Raw genomic sequence first — 20,554 nt, 5'->3', positions numbered from 1 at the left:
AATGAAAATAAAGTATTGAGAAGGAATAAGCTGTCCATTTCTAAGAAATCAGCCACTGACAACTCTATGTGTAACATCAAAACAATGACAGTTACTGAAAATCTCATGTAAAGAAAGAAAGCGTTACCAGGGACACTGTCATCAAATGAGTCCCTCGGTTCAGAAGGGGCTCAAAGTCTGACTGAGAAGATCTGCTTTCTCATAGTAGAGACGAGCAGAATGGCATGAATGAAGTAAAGTCTGTGGGAGTAAAGTTTGGGGACCTTAATTTGCTGGGGAGGGGTGACTCAAAAGGAGAATATGCACCTCCAAACATTAATTAATAATTGGAATGTGGACCATATAAAATATGAATCTAAGAACATTGGTAGTCATCAAAAATGGAATGAATAAAGTTTGATATTCTAGGCATTAATAAACTGAAATGGGTTGGTGAGATAGTTAATTTATTGTGCCAATTTGGCCAATAACCACATGTGGAGTTCAAAGAACAGTGGAGGGATAAATGGCTCAGTGAGCTTCACCTTTCTAGTTCTCGGTTCTCCTGCTTTGTGATGGTCCGACCAGGGTGCAGCTGCCTTAGCCAGTTCCCTGCTACAGCTGGCAAGGCTCACTTCCTGCAAGACATCCCTGAGGAGAAGCCACATGGACCTACCCTGATGCAGAACCTGGCGGCTGGAGCAGCTGAGTGGAGGCCCCTGCCAGAGCTTAGAAGCTTACACATTCACTGACTCAGCTTTCCTCCTGCAGTCAGTGTCACTGTGTGTGTTTTGTGAGATGGAGGAGGACTTTGTGGATGGGTGTTGGACATATGGATTAATGTTGGACTTGTCATCCAAACAGAATATTTGAAGGTCTATCTTGAAGTAATATGTTGTCATGATAAGATAATATCTACCTCATACAAGGAAATTCAAACAATACAATTATTATTCAATTTTTATGCAGCAACCACCAAAATTAGTCATGCAGAAATTGAAGAAATCTACCAAAATCTTCAGTCTAAAATTGATCAAATATGTTATCAAGATGTGTTGAAAATTATTGAAAATTGGAATACAAAAATTGGAAATCAAGAAGAAGGAACAGTAGTTGGAAAATATATTCTTGGTAAGATGGTCTTGATAGAAGAAATTTAGTTGGAAAATATGGTCTTGATAATAGAAATAAAGCTTCAGATTGAATTTTATAAGGCCAATGATTTTTTTCATCACAAGTATCTTTTAACAACCCATCATTGACTATAAAACAGGGCTTCTCCATATGGAAAACACAGAAACAAAATTGACTACATTTTTGGGAAGATTTGATAGAGAAGCTCATTATCAATGGCTAAAACCAGGCCAGAGACAATATGTGAAAGAGATCATCAATTTCTCATATGTAAGTTCAGGTTGAAGTTGAAAAAATTAAAAATAGAACTCCATTAGAATTTACATCCCACCTAAATTTCAAGAGTATCTCAAGAATAGATTTGTGGCATTAAATATTAATGTGAGAAGACCTTATGTGGTGTGCCTTGCATCAGGAATATCATTCACAAAGAAAGCAAAAGGCAAGAAAAAAGAAAGAATGAAAAGATGAAAGCAAATGTCGGAAGAGATTCTGAAACTTGCTCTTGATTGTAGAGTAGCTAAGGCAAATAGAAGAAATGAAATCAGAGAGCTGAATAGAAAATCTCAAAAGGAAACTTGAGAAGAAACAAAGTCAAATATTATAATAAAATGTATAAAAACCTAGGGTTAGAATATAATTTAAAAAGAACATGCTCAATGTATCTTAAACTGAAAGAACTCAAGAAAAAAATCAAGCTTTTATTTGCAACATTGAAAGAGTCTATGGGCAAAATATTGAATGATGCAGGAAGCATACAAAGAAGATGGATAGAATACAGAGTTACTATCCCCAAATGAACTAGTTGATACCATACCATTTAAGAACAGCCTAAGAGAAAGAACCAATGGTACTGAAGGAAGAAGTCCAAGCTACACTAGCATTAGCCAAAAGCAAGGGTACAGAAATTGATGGAATACCAATTGAAATGTTTCAATGAGTGATAAGGTACTGGAATCCCTCACTTATTTATGCCAAGAAATTTGGAAGATAGTTACTTAGCCATCTGAGATGAAGAGATCCATATTCATACCCTTTCTAAGAAAAGTGACTGAATAGAATGTGCTAATTACAGAATAATATCATTGCTAGAATATGGAAGTAAAATTTTGCTGAATATCATCTAAAAATGACTCCAGCAGTATTGACAGGGAATGACCACAGCTTCAACCTAGATTCAGAGGAAGACATACAGCAAAGGAAATCATTGCTGGTGTCAAATGGATTTGGGCTGGAGGTAGAGACTACCAGAGATATGATTACTTGTGCTTTAGTGGCTTGGTAAAGGCATTCTATTGTGTTGTTCTTAAAAAACTATGGATGGGCTGGAGAAGAACTGGAACCCAGAGCATTTCATTGTGGTCATACAATAATGATACAAGGTCAAGAGAGTTGTGAGAACAGAACAAGGGATTACTGCATGATTTAAAATAAGGAAAGAGGTGTAGTGGGGTTGTATCTTCTAACAATACTTATTCAATCTGCATGCTGATCAAGTCATCATGTTTTATTCATACATGAACTGTATGAATAATAACGCAGCATCAGAACTGGAGGAAGGCTTATCATCAACCTGAATTACGCAGATGACAAAACCTTGCTTGCTCAAAGTAAGGAGACCTTGACGCACTTGCTATGAAGATCAAGGAGTTAAGCCTTCAGTATGGATCAGAAATCTATGTAAAGGAAACAAATATCCTCACAACCAGACCAGTAGGTAACATTATAATAAATGAAAAAAAAAAGATTGAAGTTGTCAAAGATTTAATCTCACTTGTATCTACAATCAATGATCTTGGAAGGAGTAGTCAGAAGATCAAAAGACGCAATCCACTAGGTAAATCTGTTGCACAAGACCATTAAAAGGATATTACTTGTAGGATTAAGGTGCATCTGTCCAGAGCCATGGTATTTTCAAACACCTCATATGCATGTGAAAATTGGACATTGAATGAGGAAGGCCAAAGAAGAATCAATGAATTTGAATTTGGGTATTAGCAAAGAATCATCAAAGTACCATCGATTGTCAGAAGAACCAACAAATCTGTCTTGTAAAGAAGTTCAGCTAGAATACTTTCAACAGGCAAGGATGAAGAGATTTCATCTTATGCACTTTTGACATACTGTCAGCAGACACCAGTCCCTGAAGATGACCAATATATATGGTAAAGTGGAGGGGCAGAGAAAAATATGAGGCACTTGATGACATAGCTTGACCTAGTGGTTGGAAAAAATAGGCACAATTATAAGGATAATTATGCATATGGCATTGGGAAGTGTTTTCTTCTGTTGTCCATAGTGCAGCAATGAATTGGAACTGACTGTACAGTGTCTATTAATTACAGCCACATCCATATCACTAAAGAAAGTTGTATGAAACATTTTTAGAATCACAAGTGTGTCCTTTTACAATACTGAAAAACACACTCAATTTTTAATATTAAAGTCAAATATATTTTTCATTGTTTCACATTCTGTTTCCTTTATATGAAAACTTTGACACACATCTCATACATGTAATTATCTGGAACACGCAGGCAAATAAATTGTTGAGAATCACCTCATTTCTGACTTTTGGGAAATATCTTAAAAATATTTCATTCTATATTGAATAAATTCAATTGTAAAACTTTTTACTCAGTTTTGCTCACATATGCTCAGTGTATGATAATCAGGTGTTAATATTAATATGGATCATTGGGGAGATAGGAAAATAATGAAGTCATAGGGAGGCAGATGATATCAATGTAGAGATAAAGTTTACAAAATGAATAAGCCCAGAGTTTATCAAAAAATTTCATTCTGGAGCAGCCCTATGCTTCAGAGAAGAGAATGTGCTGCTTTCTTTTTCTACTTTTAGAGAACTATTTCTGTATCTCCCATAAAGAAAAAAGCACAATACAAATGGATAAATTTTATTTTAGTATATCTAAATAAAATATAATTATTGACTTTTAAATTTGAATAAATTGTATACTCAACTTTTTGAACTTCAGTTAATTAGGTACTTCAAAGTGCTATTAGTTTATGCTTTAATAGAAATATGTTTCAAATAAATAGATGCTTATGATACCCTAAAACATTATTGGGCCCCAATAATTAGTGAGATCAAGACAATAATTAGTGAGATCAAGACATGCAGACTTTCTAAGAAATATTTTAATAGTTGGCAAGATTGTGATCCAGGAATGTTTTGAGAAGGAACAAAATGTTATAATTCTTTAAAAAATTATCAATATTGAAACACATACACTATTTCATACTGAAAAAGTATGCGCATGTTCTTTTTAGAGAGGCTGTTATTATTAGATGCCATCAAATTGTCTCTAATTCATTACAACCTTATGTCAAAAGACTGCCTCATCCTACACCATTTTCACAATTGTTATGATTTATCCTATGCTTAGTCACTGTGTTAATCAGTATCATTAAATATCTTCTTCTTTTTCACGGTCCTTGTACTTAACCAAGCACAATATCCTTTTCTAAGGACTGATCTCCCTGAATAACATTTCCAAAAATAATGTGAGACGTTGTCTCTCCATGTTCATGTCTAAGCATTCTGGCTGTACTTATTCCAATACATATTTTTGTTCTTCTGGAAGTCTATGGTACTTTCAATATTCTTCATGAGCACCATAATTTAAATGCATTTTCTTCAGTCTTCCTTATTCAATGACCTATTTCTACATGTAAATAAAGAGATTGAAAATACCTTGGTTTGGGTCAGGCACATCTTAGGTCTCAGAGATGAAGTCCTTTAGAGATAAAGTGTATAACATCATATAATTTCTTAACAGGAATAAATCATTGTGCAATAATTTCTTTTAGGAGAAGTAATACCAAGGGGTTGAAAATTAAATACAACCAGATGTCTAACTTTTCCAAGATAATATATTGCTCCATATCCCCGTCATTCTTCCCCTTATTATATTGCCTCATATCCCTGGGTTCTACAATTCATTTCAAAATTTCACATAATGCATGAACTTTAGGGAAATGGTTCATATAATTCTGGATGATTATAAACCCAATATCCAAAGTACAGACATTTATCTGCAAGATCCTTCTCCTCCACCAGGCTATGGAAGTTGGTGAAACCAAGTCAAGTGATATATAGCAATTCAAGTTTCAAGAGCAAAAGATCAGATGAGCAAAATGCAGGTCCCAGAGCCTGAAACCAAATATTTCTGAAACTCAAAGCAGCTCTCTTGCTTCAATCAATTCTCCGTCAGGAAAATTAAGGTCACAAAATGGAAGACTTTGATGAAGTGTGGTTTTGCTTATCAGATCATACTCTCATGGAAAACTTACGTCACAATCTCTAGCAGCATGGACCCTGAAACAATACAGCTTTCCATCTTCTGGTAATAAAAAACTCCCTTCAAAATGAGATTATCACCATAGGCATAGAGGCTAGAATATGTAACATACCACAAAAGGGGCTATGGCCAAAGAGGTGATGGCTAGAAGGGTCATATTAATTAATTGACTACATCTAACCAACCACCTGTTCTAAATGGAGCAGAAAAAATCAATTGCATGGGCAAACTGAACTCCAGAAAAAAATCATATAACTGCTTTGATATTATACAGTTGTTTAATTGCATATGCTTATAGAACTCTCAGATTTATTTATTTAAAATATAAAACTCGTTCTATTCTCCATAAACCTCTCAAGAGTTTGAAAACAAGCAAAATAATGAAGTGGGTAAATACTCCCATTTTTCTCCCCAAGAGAATTCATGGAAGCAAACACAGACTGACCTCTTGGAACTCTGCAGAGCAGCTGAGTTATTGTGGAGTCAGGTGGGTACAGAGGTGGGTGAAGAGTGGGGCTCAATTAGTAGCTATGAGTTCCTACCCATGTACTCAGTGATGACATCTATTTAAGGTGGAATTAGGTAACATCCCATACATGAAGCACATCAAAAGTTAACACGAAGAAGCTCTAGCTTTGTTTGGTTTTTTAAGGTGACAAAACTTGGTCATTAGAATTTTAGACCACAGGATTGAGAGAGGGTGAAGGGAGACTGTGGTATTATTACTCTAATAAAGAGGGAGAGATTCATGGGTAAATACTAGATCTGGGAGGAATTGAAAGAGCAGTGACGAAAGGGTAGTATCTCAGACTAACAGTGACCAGAAAAAGTGTGGAGTACCTTGGAATTGTCTGTATTACAGAAAATGTAGAACCTGATACCGATGTGAGTGCCTCCAAACAATTATTGACATATGCCCGAGGTATTCATGGTGTTCCAGAGATCACTTTAAATTATCTACAGGATATCTAAAAATAAAATAACCAAAGGCATTGAAAGCTTAAATAAAACCAATTGGTCCTACGGGACATATGAACACCCCCCCCCCCCCCAACATCAGGACAGTACAACTTCCTCTTCAGCGCATATGGACCATTTGTCAGAATAGAAAAAATTTCCAGTAAATTAAAAAATGCATATTTTGAAATCATGCAAAACATCATTGGTAACCAAAACTAAATTAAATTGAAAGCAAACTTTAGGGAAATAATTGATGGGAGCTAAATAACACATTATAAAAAGAAACACTGGGCCATATAAGAAATCAAAAGTAAAATTTAAAATTTCTAGAATCAAATGAAAATGAAAGGACAACTGAGATGAAGTGAAATTATTTACATTAGCTTTGCTATTATTTTTGCAACTCCTACCCAGTAATTAGGTAGGAGCATGCAAATAGAGCAGGGCTCTAACTCAGGGATTGGTTGGTTTTGCTATTCCACTGCTTACAAAATGAGCCATCTCAGAAGAAAGAAGAACAACAATGACCTATGTGGTCCCTGCCTGCAGAAGCATCAGTGACGTGAAGCACTGAGATGACAAGAAAACCAGGGAGTCGATTCAGATAGGAAAGCAGATTAGAAAAGCTGTGCTGATACCATGAGAGACAGTAAAGAAGCCACCCTGAGAGCAAGAGACAGTAACGGACTTTCCTGTCCAGGCACAAATAATGCTGAGTGCCCTCTTGAGTATGGTGCTGTTTGAACATATCAGCACCAAAACTTCCTTGAACACTTATCAGAGCTGGGAAGAGACTCAAAGACAACATGGCTAAGTGGCTGAGGACCACAGAGATGTGCCTTCTAGTATGACTGAGAAATGTTGCTTTAGACCAAAGGACTATATCCTTACAATGCTTCCTGATCCTTTCTAGTAGGCATCTGTTAGCTCCCTTAAGCATTAGTAAACCTTAGCAACACCCATAATCATTAGTATTGCCTTTGAGTTCCATGTGGCCTTTCCAACAGATTATAGAACCCGCAGAGAATAAGTGCCATGGGAGGTGTCAGAATAAGGCAAAGACATTTGGAAAGTAGAGGCATTATTGACTTCTACCTTGTGCCAACTGGCATTGGGCTGGTATGGAGGTAGATTATTCTCTATATGTAGCAAGAGGAGATCAGATGTGGCCTCCATGCTATTTCCTCAACAATATAGCCAAACTTTCATGACATAGCAAAAGCAGTACCAAAGGAAAATTTACAATAAATATCAACATTAAAACAAACAAAACCATGAAAACACAGAAAACTCAGGGAAAACATAGAAGAAGCAACAAAATAATCTAGGAAAACAATAGAAAAACAAAACAACGAAATAAATAGTCAATCAGACAAAAAGAGTATGTGAAAACCCAAAGATTAACAACAAAATTTTTAAATACAAAACTCAATAAAAGGACATAGAAGCAGAATTCAATCACAACAAAGTCAGCATGATAGGGCACATGTCCCTTGACACCTATTATTTGAAGAAAATTCATAAAAGGAATAAAACACTCTCAAAACATTCCTCCTAATTGGAATTCCAGAATAGGAGAAGGCAAAAACAGTACAAAGAAAGCACAGAAGGGATTGTTGAAAATCTACATGTGGAAAAATTCCCAAATATTATGTACCACAAGAAGCTATATCTTCAAAAAGCACGGTGAACCCCATTCAAAATAGACAAAATGGAGCCCCAAAAACAACAGAACAAAACAAAAGAAAAACTAAAAGAAAATCAGCAAGACTTATCATAAACAAATTTGAAAATAAAAATAAAAGACAAACAAAGACTCGAGATCAGCTCAGGAAAAAATGAAGTCACCTACAAAGGAAAACTAATGAGGCTCATGTTTTCATCTGGGTAGACGAGAGAACTGGCTCCTCGAGCTCCAATTGTCATAGCTCCATGTGGCTTGTCAACAGGAATGCCTGACAAAGAGTGAGCGTGTGTCACGCCTCCAGTGAGCTACTTATCTCCTTAGCATCTCCAAATGAGGTCATCAAGCTGCAACTTGATTGGCAGGCTAATCTCCACCCCTTCACTCTTAATACTCTCAAGTTTACAACAGATGATGTAACTACCAAAGACCGCCTCTTGTTAACTTGACACTTTCACAAAACTCTTTAGCCATTGATAATTAAAAACATAATAATAAAATCAGATCTGTGTCTAACAGGATAAAACTAAAATTCATAAAATTAAAAAATGTGCCACCCTCAATTAAATATAGCATTCTATAAGTGAACAAACCAAAAATAGTCTATAATTATGGAAACACCTATACATTAATCCTATAATTCTGTGATATATTCAACCACCTATGAAATTTTGTAAGCCATCCACTTCATGCCTTTATCCTTCCCATTTTGGGTATCCAATTTCTATACTGCCCACTTATATCAACCCAGTGTTCTGAGGGGACAGTCATATTTCTTTATGTGAAGAATCTTCACTCCAGTTGGAACCTTATGAGTCTATATCCATTTGCCAAATTAAAATAGGACAAGTTGTCCACAAGGTCAGCAGCAATATGCACGAATCAATAGGACCAAAAATCTTCTCTTTACCTGGTCGGGTTCTGGTCAACTCAGTCTGGGCCATCTCACTTAGCCTCACCAGCATGCCCACTGGCTGCCTTGCCTTCAGACCATGGGCCCCATACAATCCTCAAGAGCCCCAGTTCCCTTGGGCTAGGCCATGCCATAGGTCCAGGTTCCATACATCTGTATAAACTTTAGACTAGCCAACCCGCACTTGTCTTCTCCTCTAGTGCCTGCAAACCATGTCCACAGGTATCCAGCTTCTGACAAAAGCCACTAGCTCAAACTTCAAATAGCCAAAGAGCTCCCTTTTTTCTTCCAGTCTGTCAATCTTGCCGTCTAGACAAGTCTCTTCACCTTTGTTTGTCCTGAGTACTCTAATCTCTTCAGAGCCTTCTTTGCAGACCTGTCCTAACACATTTAAAGATTCACATTTTAATTGCTTGAGGCAAATGGGCTTATAAGCTCTCTATTTTCATACTTCCCAGCAATCATTTTTATAAATCCTTATAGCAACAATACTACACAGAAGAAATCAGTACAAAGTAGAATCAAATACTAAATGGAATTCTTGAAACAGTCAAGTTCAATCCTTATTTAGCTTATCTTGATCCTTATCTAAACTATTCTGTTGATTACCTCACCACATGCACAAGAATGATCCCAAGGTGGATCACAGACCTAGAAGTATAACCCCAAGATATCAGGACCATTAACGAAGGAATCACGAGAAGCCTAAGTACCTTGGACCAGGGAATACATAGGCTAACTTCAATAGGGAAGGGTACACACACAGATGAACCTGAAATCAACAAGTGGGATTTACTGAGGATAAAACACCTGTGTGTGTTGAAAGAATTCATTAAGAAGGTAACAAGAGAACCCACAGAGTGGGAGAGGATTTTTCACAATGACACACGGACATAGGGCTTATTACTAAAATCTACAATACCCTCCTAGCCTGCAAAAGGAGGAAAACAGTTAACCCCCTGGGGCAGTGAGCAAAAGATCTGAAAACAAGTTTCATAGGGAGGACACCAGAATGGCCAATAAATATATGAAATGCTCCTGATTATCAGCCATCAGATAAATTCAAATGAAAGCAACTATGAGAAATCATCTAACACCCTTGAGGATAGCCCAGTTCAGGAAATCAGAGAGCGGCAAATGTTGGAGAGGATGTAGAGAAATGGGAACTCTCCTCCACTGCTGGTGGTCATGTAGATCTGTACAGCCTCTGTGGAAAGCTGTCTGATGATACTTAAAACAAACAGAAATTGATCTACTTTCTGATCCAGCCATCCCTCCCCTTGGCATATACCCAGAAGAGGTAAGAAAGAAACCACGACCAGTCGTTTGCAATTCAATGTTTATTGCCGTGCAATCCACAGTCACAAAGAATTGGAAACAACCTAAATTTCCATCAATTGAGGAGTGGATTGGTAAACTATGGCACATACATACGATGGAGTACTACACATCACTAAAAAGCACTGATGATCACATGAAGCACACCGTTTCATGGGAAGAGTGGGAGGAAATTATGCTAAGAAAAGTCATGCAATTACAAAAGGACAAGTCCAATATGAGGCCCCTGAGATAAATATAATCAGCACAGTAGAAGTAAAGCCACTTATCTCATAATACATGGGTTGAGGCAGTTGGAAGGAGGTCAGACAAAACTCAAAGAGGTACATGTTAATCCAACACAAGGAAGGAGAACTGGGGGAACGGGGAGGGAGAAGTGAGGATGATGGCATGTGGGGAGCAGGGTGCTAAGCTACCAAGGGGGAGAGTATCGGTTGTGTCTCCAGAGAACGGGGCTGTGCATACAGAGCACACCACAGCGCACCAACCACGAGGGCAGCGAAACCATGGGGAGAAAGGCATGAAAAGATTGAGCTACAGGGCCGGCCCCAACCACAGCCCAACCGACCCCTGCCTGGAAGCAGACCAACACTAGTCTTACAGGATAGGGAGAGGGGTCAGCAGGCAAGGCCCACATGGAAGCAAATCTAGAAGGAAAAAGAGAAAGCTGCCGCCTACAACAGCACAGCAGCACCACTAGCCCCATAACAGCACCACTACCCCATAGGATGGCGTCCCTGCCTGGAGCTGCTAAGGCACAGAGAGGACTGTAGAGCCAACAACAGCTCAAGACAATGTTTTCTCCCTACTGGAGCACACCACAACAGAAGACAAGACTGGGGACCCACAATGGAGAGTCAGTCTGGTCTGAACCCCCTACCATGGAGTGAACCAAAGGGAACATAACAGATTAACAACGGGAGCAAAGCCAAGCCACAAAGTCCCTGAAGAGCCCCCAAAATAGACTTCAGGCTAGGAGGGGCAGCTCCTGGAAGGCCCTCAGCACCAGTGGGGAGACAGTCACAAGGTCAATATACAGACCTGGCATTATGGGTTTTTTTTCTCTTCTTTTGTTCCTTTTCAATCATTTGTTTTCTTTTTATTTGGTCCATGTTATTATTGATTTGCCTACATAGTATATAGGATAGGCATTGGGAGCAAGCTCAAAGAGAAAACAAGGAGACCACCCATCTCAGAGGGACTTGAGGAGAGAAGGAGATGAGAAATGGAGCAGTGAGCAAACAACGCCTTAACAGGAGAACAACTAGGGAATTGAAATCAACAACAAAGAGGATGTGGAGATCCTGGGGGGTGTTGGAGCAACATCAATCTAGCTGAGAGGAATTCCTAAGAGGTGGAAGAAGGGCAAGCATGATGGTGGGGCAGGAGGACGGTAAAAGGAAACTGAAGAAGAATTTAGGAATCAAAACTATGGATAGTGGTAGAAGCATAAATGTGCACATATGCAAATATATTAATTCATAAAAATAGAGGTATTAGAATATATATATATATATATATTTAAGTGGCAATACACTGAGGTAATGGATAAACTTCATGCTTCTGCTCATACCCTCCCTCAATACAAGAATACTTTGTTCTAATAAACTGGCATTCAGTGATGGTTACCCTCCTGGGCCAATCACTGAAGACAAAATGGGTGCATAATCCATTGTGGCAAAGAAAGCAGATGGTGCCAGGCTTTTAAAAGATATAGCATCTGGAGTCTTAAAGGCTTAAAGTAAAACAAGCAGCCATCTAGCAGAGAAGTCAGGAGCTCATGTGGAAGAAGAATACCAGCCAGTGCAATCATGAGGTATCATTGGGACTGGGTAACAGCCATCAAAAGACCCACAACAAACAAATAAAAACCATATTGTTGAGAACAAAGGGGATCAGAGCAGAGACCAAAATCCCATCTATAAACAGTGGGACATCCCCCTATAGACGGGTCACAGGGAAGGGATGAGTCAATCAGGGTGGAATAAAGTACCAATGAAACACACAATATTCCTCTGGGTCTTTGAGGCTTCCTCACCCCCATTACCATGACCCAAGGGCTGCCTCTCACTTCGGACTAGACTGAAGTATGTACACAGGTACAGATAAGAGATAAGAGCTCACAATACATGGACTCCAGGAACAGGAATGGGAATAGAGATACCAGAAAGGTAGGAGGAAGGTGGGGAGAGAAGGGAGGTAGGTTGAACCAATCGCAATGATTGACAAATAACCACACAGTTATTTCAGGAGGTGGTGTATGATCAAGAACTGATGCTATTGGTGGGAGAAGTCAAAGATGTACTGTTGGCATTGGGGGAAAACTAGACTCTAGGAGTTGATGACATACTAATTGAGAAATCTCAATGAATAGATACATTGTTAAAAGCACTTACTCATCCATGCTAAGAAGTGTGGAAAGTATTTTTCTGGCCAAGCAACATCCATATGCATTCTCATCCCTAGAAAGATGATTCAACAGAATTTGGAAATTATTCAACAACATCACAAATAATGAATACCAGAAAATTTTCATGAAGATTATTTTAAATTTCTGGTAGTGTTATATTCAAGAGGGAATTTTTAGAAATTCAAGCCAGATATAGAAGAGAACAGGAGAAGAGTGCTAGCATTGTTTCTGGCAGGCAGATTGATCATGACTGAAAATAAAGGATGCAGAGATAGTTAGCTTTGTTTTATTGATCATTGATGAAGGCATTACATTGTGGGGACATTGACATATTATGATTAAAATTTTGCACACTGTCAATTCCAGAATATTTAATAGTATAGCTGGTGAACATATAAATACCAAGAGGAATATTAGATGATCTAAAACTAAAGAAGGTGTGTTTCAAAGTTGTGTCCTTTCGCCATACTTACTCAATCTGTATGCTGAGAAAATGATCAGAGAAACTGGACTACAGAACGAAGAGCATGACATCAGGATTGGAGGTTGACTTGTTAAAAATTTGCAATATGTAGATAACACGCATTACTTGATGAAAATGTAAAGGTTTTGAAACACTTCCTGTGAATATCAATGACTACTGTCTTCAGTATGAATTAGATCCCAACATAAAGAAAATATACATGTTCAAAAATTGGACATACGAGTAATAGTAAACAGAGAAAAGATCAAAGTTATAAAAACTATTTGGATCTAACAATTAATGCTCATGGACATAGCAATCAGGAAGTCAAAGGATGTATTCAATTGAGCAAATATGCTGCAAAATTATTTTTCAAAATTAACAAAAAAGCAATGATGTCATGTTGAGGATTAAAATGTGCCAGATCTAAGTCACAGTATTTTTAATCATTCATATCCATGTAAAAGCTAAATAAGGAAGACGGAAGAATTGATACACCTGAATTATGTTGTTGGTGAAGAATATTGAGTGCACTATGGACTTCCATCACGAATGGTCTGTCAGTGCTTCTTATGGTGGCCTGGGAGTTGCTATGAGGCTGGGAGCTATGTTCCCAGTGTTTCAAATGTCAGCAGGGTCAACTACAGTGAACAGGTTTCATCAGAGCTTCCAGACTGGGACCAGACAACGAAGCTGCCCATGTCATAGGAATTATCCCCTTCAGATCTTATACATAGCCCTGAAATTATGGCAGATACTGAAGGCCTAATGAATGGAAACAACACTGCTGGACATACTACTGGAGGGTGGGTCCATTGTGATGGAAGGCACTGGGAATGTGATCGAGGAGGAGCTGCTTACTCAGAGTGGGGTCAAATACGATGAGTTGAGTAGGGTAAAGCATGTGGGAATGGGAATTCCGGGATCTTCATTTGTTGATGGGAAACAATTCAAGGAAAGAGGAAATATCTGCTAATGACCTGAACTAGGAATGTCCAAAGTATGAGTCAAGAAAAATTAAAAGTCATCAAAAATGAAATGGAGCACATAAAGACTGATATCCTAGGCATTGGTGAATTTAAAAAAATTATAGAATTTACTGTATCACGAATAACACATCACGAATAATGGTGCTGGATTCATTGTCAGACAGGACATTTCAAAATCAAACTTGATATAAAATGGTGCCTGTGATAGGATTATATCTAACCTCCATTAAGGAAATCTAATCAATACAGTTATTATTCATATTGGAGTACCAACCACAAAAAATATTCATGAAAAAATTGAAAAATTCTATTAAGGAATTCAGTCAGAAATGAATTAAAGACGCAATCACGGTGCATTGATAATTTTTGGTGATTGGAAGGGAAAAGTCGGAAACTCACAGGGAGAAACAGAAATTGGAAAATATGGTCTTGGTGTTAGAAATATAGCTGGAGACAGGATGACAGAATTTTGCAAAACCAACAACTTTTTATAACAAATACCTGTTTTCAATAACACAAAGACATGGATTTCTCCAGATGAAATAAAAGGAAATAAAATTGGTGACACCTGTGGGAAGAGACCACGGAAAAAATCAATATCAGCTGCTAAAACCAAGCCAGGGGTTGACTGTAGAATGGGCCATTAATTGTTCATGCGTAAGTTCAGGTTAAACCAGATAAAAATGGAATCAGCTACACAAAATCCAAAATATAACCATAAATATAATCAACCTGAATTTTCTAAAGCATATCAAAAACAGATTTGCTACATTGAATATTAATGAAAGAAGATCAGGTGACATTGAGAACACGTTCATGAAGAAAACAAAAGAAAATTAAGAAGATAAGAAAGAAATAAAAGGTCAGAGTGAATGTCGGAAGAGACTTTGAAACTTGTCCTAAATTGTAGAGTAGCTAAGGCACGTGGAAGAAATGATGAAGTCAAAAAAATGGAGAGAAAATTTCAAAAGGCAGCTCCAGAAGACAGAGTCAAATACTATAATGAAATGTCCAAAGGCCTAGACTTAGAAAAACATGACAGGACATGGTGAGGAGTGAATCATAAACTAAAAGACTTCAAGAAAAATAAAATCAAGTCTTCAGTTGCAATATTGGAAGATTGCAGTCAATTGTTGTATTGATAGGATTTCCTTAACGGAAGCTAGACATAATCCTATCACAGGCAACATTTATTTCAAGTTTGATTTTGAAATGTCCTGTTTCACAATGAATGAAGCATGATGAAGGAAGCATCAATAGAGGATGGAAGAAGGGCCAGTGGTGAGAGTGGTGATTCAGGGAGGGTTGAGGGAAGGTGAGTAGAAAGGGGGAACTGACCAGTGATCTACATATAACCCCTTCCCTGGTGGATGGACAACAGAAAAGTGGGTGAAAGGAAACGTCTGACAGTGTAAGACATGAGAAAATAATAATCATTTATAAATTATCAAGGGTTCATGAGGCGGGGGCAGGGAGGGAAGGGAAAAATGAGGAGCTGATATCAAGGGATCAAGTAAAAAGAAAATGTTTTGAGAATGATGATGGCAACACATGTACGAACGTGCTTGACACAATGGATGGATGTATGGATTGTGATGAGTTGTATGAGCCCCAATATAATGATTTTTAAAAAAAGAAAGAGTGCAATTGAAACGAAGATAAAGAGGCAAATACCTAAGGGGAGAAATAGAACACACAGAGATGAGCATAAAGAGTTTAAATGTGACAGAAAACATAAAAAGTTGTCTATCAAAAAAAAAGTAGTCTATCTTATCTTATGCGGGGGACGGGGGGAGGGTTGTAATTACCCTGTAAGATAAAAGCTGTTGAATTTGTAGCAATGAAAATATTAAGACAAATTAAATACCCAGCTTATCTCCGCTCTGTGCTATCAATATTTTATACTAAACATCTGTTCCTTGTATCTCATCTCAGAAACACTTCTACACTTTATCAGCGTAAGCACAGCTTTTTAAAGCAAATTAAGCTAAACCATTTTCACTTAATCACCAATTGATCACAACATGCAGAATGCCACATATTGATCTCTAAGAGCCTAATTTTTCCCAATTCAGAAAAGCATTTTGGAGGAAACACTTTATTTGCGATTGGAGTAAACTGGTTAGGCTTACACTTCTGATGTTTTATTAGTAGGAACTATTTCAGTGATTAAAAGGATAAAAAGAACATGTCTTTCAGAGAGATAAAGGAAATGTGAGATTTCAAACTTTTATTTTTACAGTGTTTGTATAGTCTGAAAGCTACAAGAGAGTCTTTGAAGTTTAATCAATTGGTGATTTTTTTTTTGTAGAATAAGAAAACTCATAAAAATATACCAAGGGTAAAGTTCATGTGATTTTTTTCTTTCTTTTTTTTTTTTTTGGTACACAATACGAATATGGTTTATGGAGTATCAATGGAGAATGACAATGATGAGATGAAAAAATCTTTTTTCACAGATGACTGTGATATTAATACCTGTGTACACTCCAGAGTTAGCAAAATGGAAGAAAACTTTCTTTCTGAATGTGATCAAAGGCCATTACTCCAAGTTAAGTGAGTCTAACATAGACTTATTACCAATCTGTGTTCTTGTCTGGAGCTCTAAGTGAAATGCTCCAGGAACTCTCTTATTAATATAAATGAGCATAAGAGCATCTTACCCATGTTGTATGAGTAGATGTTATTTGTCTCCAGATGACTGATATTATGTGGAAGGGATATGGACTCCTGGTTCCCTAGCCTTCTTACTTTACAAGAAAAGTAAAATAAATAAATAAATAAATAAATGGAAGATCAAGACAGACATTATGGACTCTACTTAGTATCTAAACAATATGTTGTGTATCCTATCTCTATTTCTGGAAACAATATGGCTTTCCTTGTCAAACTGATGATGTCCTATCAGGGAAGTTTGCATTTTAAGCCAGTTACCTTTGAGATATAAAAGCAAATTGGTCTCAGAAGGAAGCGTATGTCATAACAAACATAAGCATTGTCAAGGAATATCAGAGAGGCTGAGACAAGAAACAAACAACAAAAACAAAAAAACTCTCTACCATTGACCCCAAAAGACAGAGTAGAGCTGCTCCTGTGGGTTTCTGAAACTGTAGCTCTCTATGGGTTTAGAAAGCCTCATTTTGTTCCCACAGAACACCTGATGGTTTTGAACTGCCAACCTTGTGGTTAACAGGCTGACATGTAACCCACTATACCACTCTCCTCTCTTCTTCTAGGGAAGACTGCAAACCAACTGCCATTGGAAACGACCGCTCTAAGAATTTCTATGACCGCTCTAAAGGAGTAGTCCAAAGAAAAACCCTTATCCTGCCAGGGCTCTGGCCGGTGTTACAATAGCACTACATAAACAAGGTAATAGATACATAAATTCTCAAACAGTCCCTGAAGGTATCTCTGATTTTGTTCTACCTATTCAATATGGTAAAAAGAAATGAGAGGCCAATACTGAAAATGCGAGAGTTGGATGCTAGATTCCATACTTCTGTATTAGAGAGGCCAGCTCTTCCTGCTTGCTCAAGTCTTTTCCTGTGGTTAGTACTGAAAGGCTTACCCTCCACATAGCCACTAAGTCCTGACTCAAGTAGAATGGTTCTATTCCAGACTCTCAGACAAAACATTTTTCCACCTTGATTACAATTTTCACTTGTCCTATCATAAGAACAAGTGATGAAAATTAGAGGCTCTAAAAAGCCTATGTAGGGATGAGGAAGACTACATTCCAATTGTGACTACTGATCAGTTCAACAATGGCATTACTTCTAAAGCCAGAGATGGGCCTAAGTGGATACCAAATGTCAGAAGTGTTGTGTTCATGTCTTTGGCTTGGGAATTTCTATTCTCTGACCCATTGTTCAATCACTCCTGCAAGAATGTTGCATATTAGGTGTGTGTGAGTGCTAGAAAAATGCATACACCGACAAAGGCACACACACACAGAACCTATGACTTTTAAGCTTACAGATCTATTTTACTTGAACTCTAATATAGTTCTAACTGTAGTATAGCTATAAACTAGTTCCAACCAACTTCAAAGGGAATCCTATGCTCCCAGGAGCTCAATGAAGTAATGGAATAATAATTGACAGTTCCAAACCACCAGCCATTCCTCCGGGGACAGATGAAGCTTTCTCTGTATGTAAAAAGGAATAGCCTGGGAAACTCATCCTGAGTTACGACGGCAGTTCTACCCTGTACTACAGGGTCAATGTGAGTCATAATGGACTCGATGGCAGTGAGTTTGGTTTTGGTTATGTGAACTACATTGCAAAGGATGAAACCTTCTTATACTAAATAATCTGATGTTTAAATTAAAACATTTATATGCCTTCTGTAGTTTACTGAGTGTCACAGATTTTTTACTAAGGACTAGCCCATAGAAATGAATAAAGTACTTAGGGTGGGATGAAACAAAAGTGAACGGTTTTTCATTTCTTATATTCCAACTAGTCCATAATTATATAATATATATATATATAAATTGCTTATATATATATATATAGAAATTGTATATATATATGTGTGTGTGTGTGTGTGTGTGTGTGTGTGTGTGTATATAGATGTATATAAATCTTTTTAAATGTTTGGCCCTGAAGGGCTCTATCCAGAGACTGTAGTATTTTTCTCTAAAATAAAGTCTGCCTTTGAAGCTGGGATCCCTGAAATGAGGCATTGCAAATGTCCTTTGATGAAGCAGTCTGTGTGAAGGAGAAGGAAAGAAGGGGGCAGCAGATTGACTGCAGCTAATGTTCCTCTCATGCCATGCCCTTTTAATCTTCTTGAAATGGCCGCAAATAATCAAGAGGTCAATCATGAATCCATCACAGGGTCCTTGTCTCAGGGCAGTTTCCAAACTGTTGAAGCCCTCACTTAAATAAACCATAGAGAAGCAGAAAGCCAGTGTAAGGAGGGAGGGGCTGGTGGGGATACTAGAAAACATCTACTTCAGGGGCACCTGTTGGCCCAAGTTCAATGCATTTCCTGATAAGAAACCTTCTGTGCGGTGTACAGGGACAGATTGCACAGTAAGCCGATTCATAAAGAAAGAGGACGGGGAAAAAATGAAAATCTCACATTTCAGAAAGCGGAGGTGACCATACAAGACATCCCAGATCAAATTTTAAAGAACACTAATAATGCAGAGAAACAGACAAGTAGAGAATGGAACACTCAATTGCGGTGGAAGTACTTCAGAGTTGACAAGCTGTAACCTCTGTCAGTGGCAGTTCTGCAAGTGGAGCTAAATGTCCCCGTAGGGATTTCAGGCCCCTGGGGTCCTCTGTCTGAAAGAGAGAGGAAATGAGTTTAGGGGCCGAGGAAGAATTGCTTACATTAGAAGCCATAATGTCTGTGAAGGTTGTTCAGTGTCAGGCTGCCAGCTTGCAGCTCTCAATTGAAGCCCTTGGCAGCTTCGATCCTGCTAACCCAGAAAGAAATAGCCTTTTCCTTTCCTCCAAGAACATCTCCGACTTCAGATGGCAGCCTCTTTTAAATTTTGGATGAGGTGTCAAATGAAATTTGACAGCTAACTGATAGGTTCAAGTTCTCACAGGGCAGCCTATCCCCGAGGACACAGAAACCTAATTCACTGTAAGCCTGGCACATTTCCAGCGATCCCCATCATTCCACATGCAGTTTGATGTGCAACCAGTTTCATTTTCTGGTGGGAACGTAGTGCCCCTCACTAGATGGACCCCTCTGAGACAAAAGACAATGCTTTTAGAAGACACGTGTCACTCCCCAAGCTCTCTGATGCTCCAACGTTTTTTTGTATTTACTTCCACAACTGACAAGTGCCTTTGTTAGTGGGATCACTGACCCCAAATGTTATTCATTTTTAAATTGTGTCATTTTTGATGTCACATAAATCTCCTTTTATGAATAGGCTTTCAACCAACTCATCTTAAATTTCAAAATTGTACAGCTTGAGACAATTTAAAAAAGCAAATGTGTATGCTGTTAGCATTTCATAGTTTTTTAAATCTGCTTGCTCTGGCTTCCCCATGGTTGTGATAACATAGGGGAAAGATATGTCAGTCAAATAATGCCCTGAAGGGAATGTTGCCACTGTGTTCTATGAGATGGACAATACAATCTGTTCCCTCTAATTTAAATTCTTCAAATCTGATATAGAAAACAAAATATTATATTAAATAGATCATTTGGTTTCATCAATGTCCCACACCAACATGAATTAAAAAAACAAAAATATTTTTAACTGAAATTACTTTTGAATCATGGCTACCTTATGTGTTAAACATCAGAAACGCTCTGTCAAGTTTTCTTGACTGTAAATATTCCAGAAGTAGATTACCAGGCCTTTCTTCTGTAGTACTACTAGATGG

Source organism: Tenrec ecaudatus, chromosome 2 (genome assembly GCF_050624435.1).
Source record: "Tenrec ecaudatus isolate mTenEca1 chromosome 2, mTenEca1.hap1, whole genome shotgun sequence".
Lineage (NCBI taxonomy): Eukaryota > Metazoa > Chordata > Mammalia > Afrosoricida > Tenrecidae > Tenrec > Tenrec ecaudatus.
Note: the sequence above shows the minus strand (reverse complement) of the source record.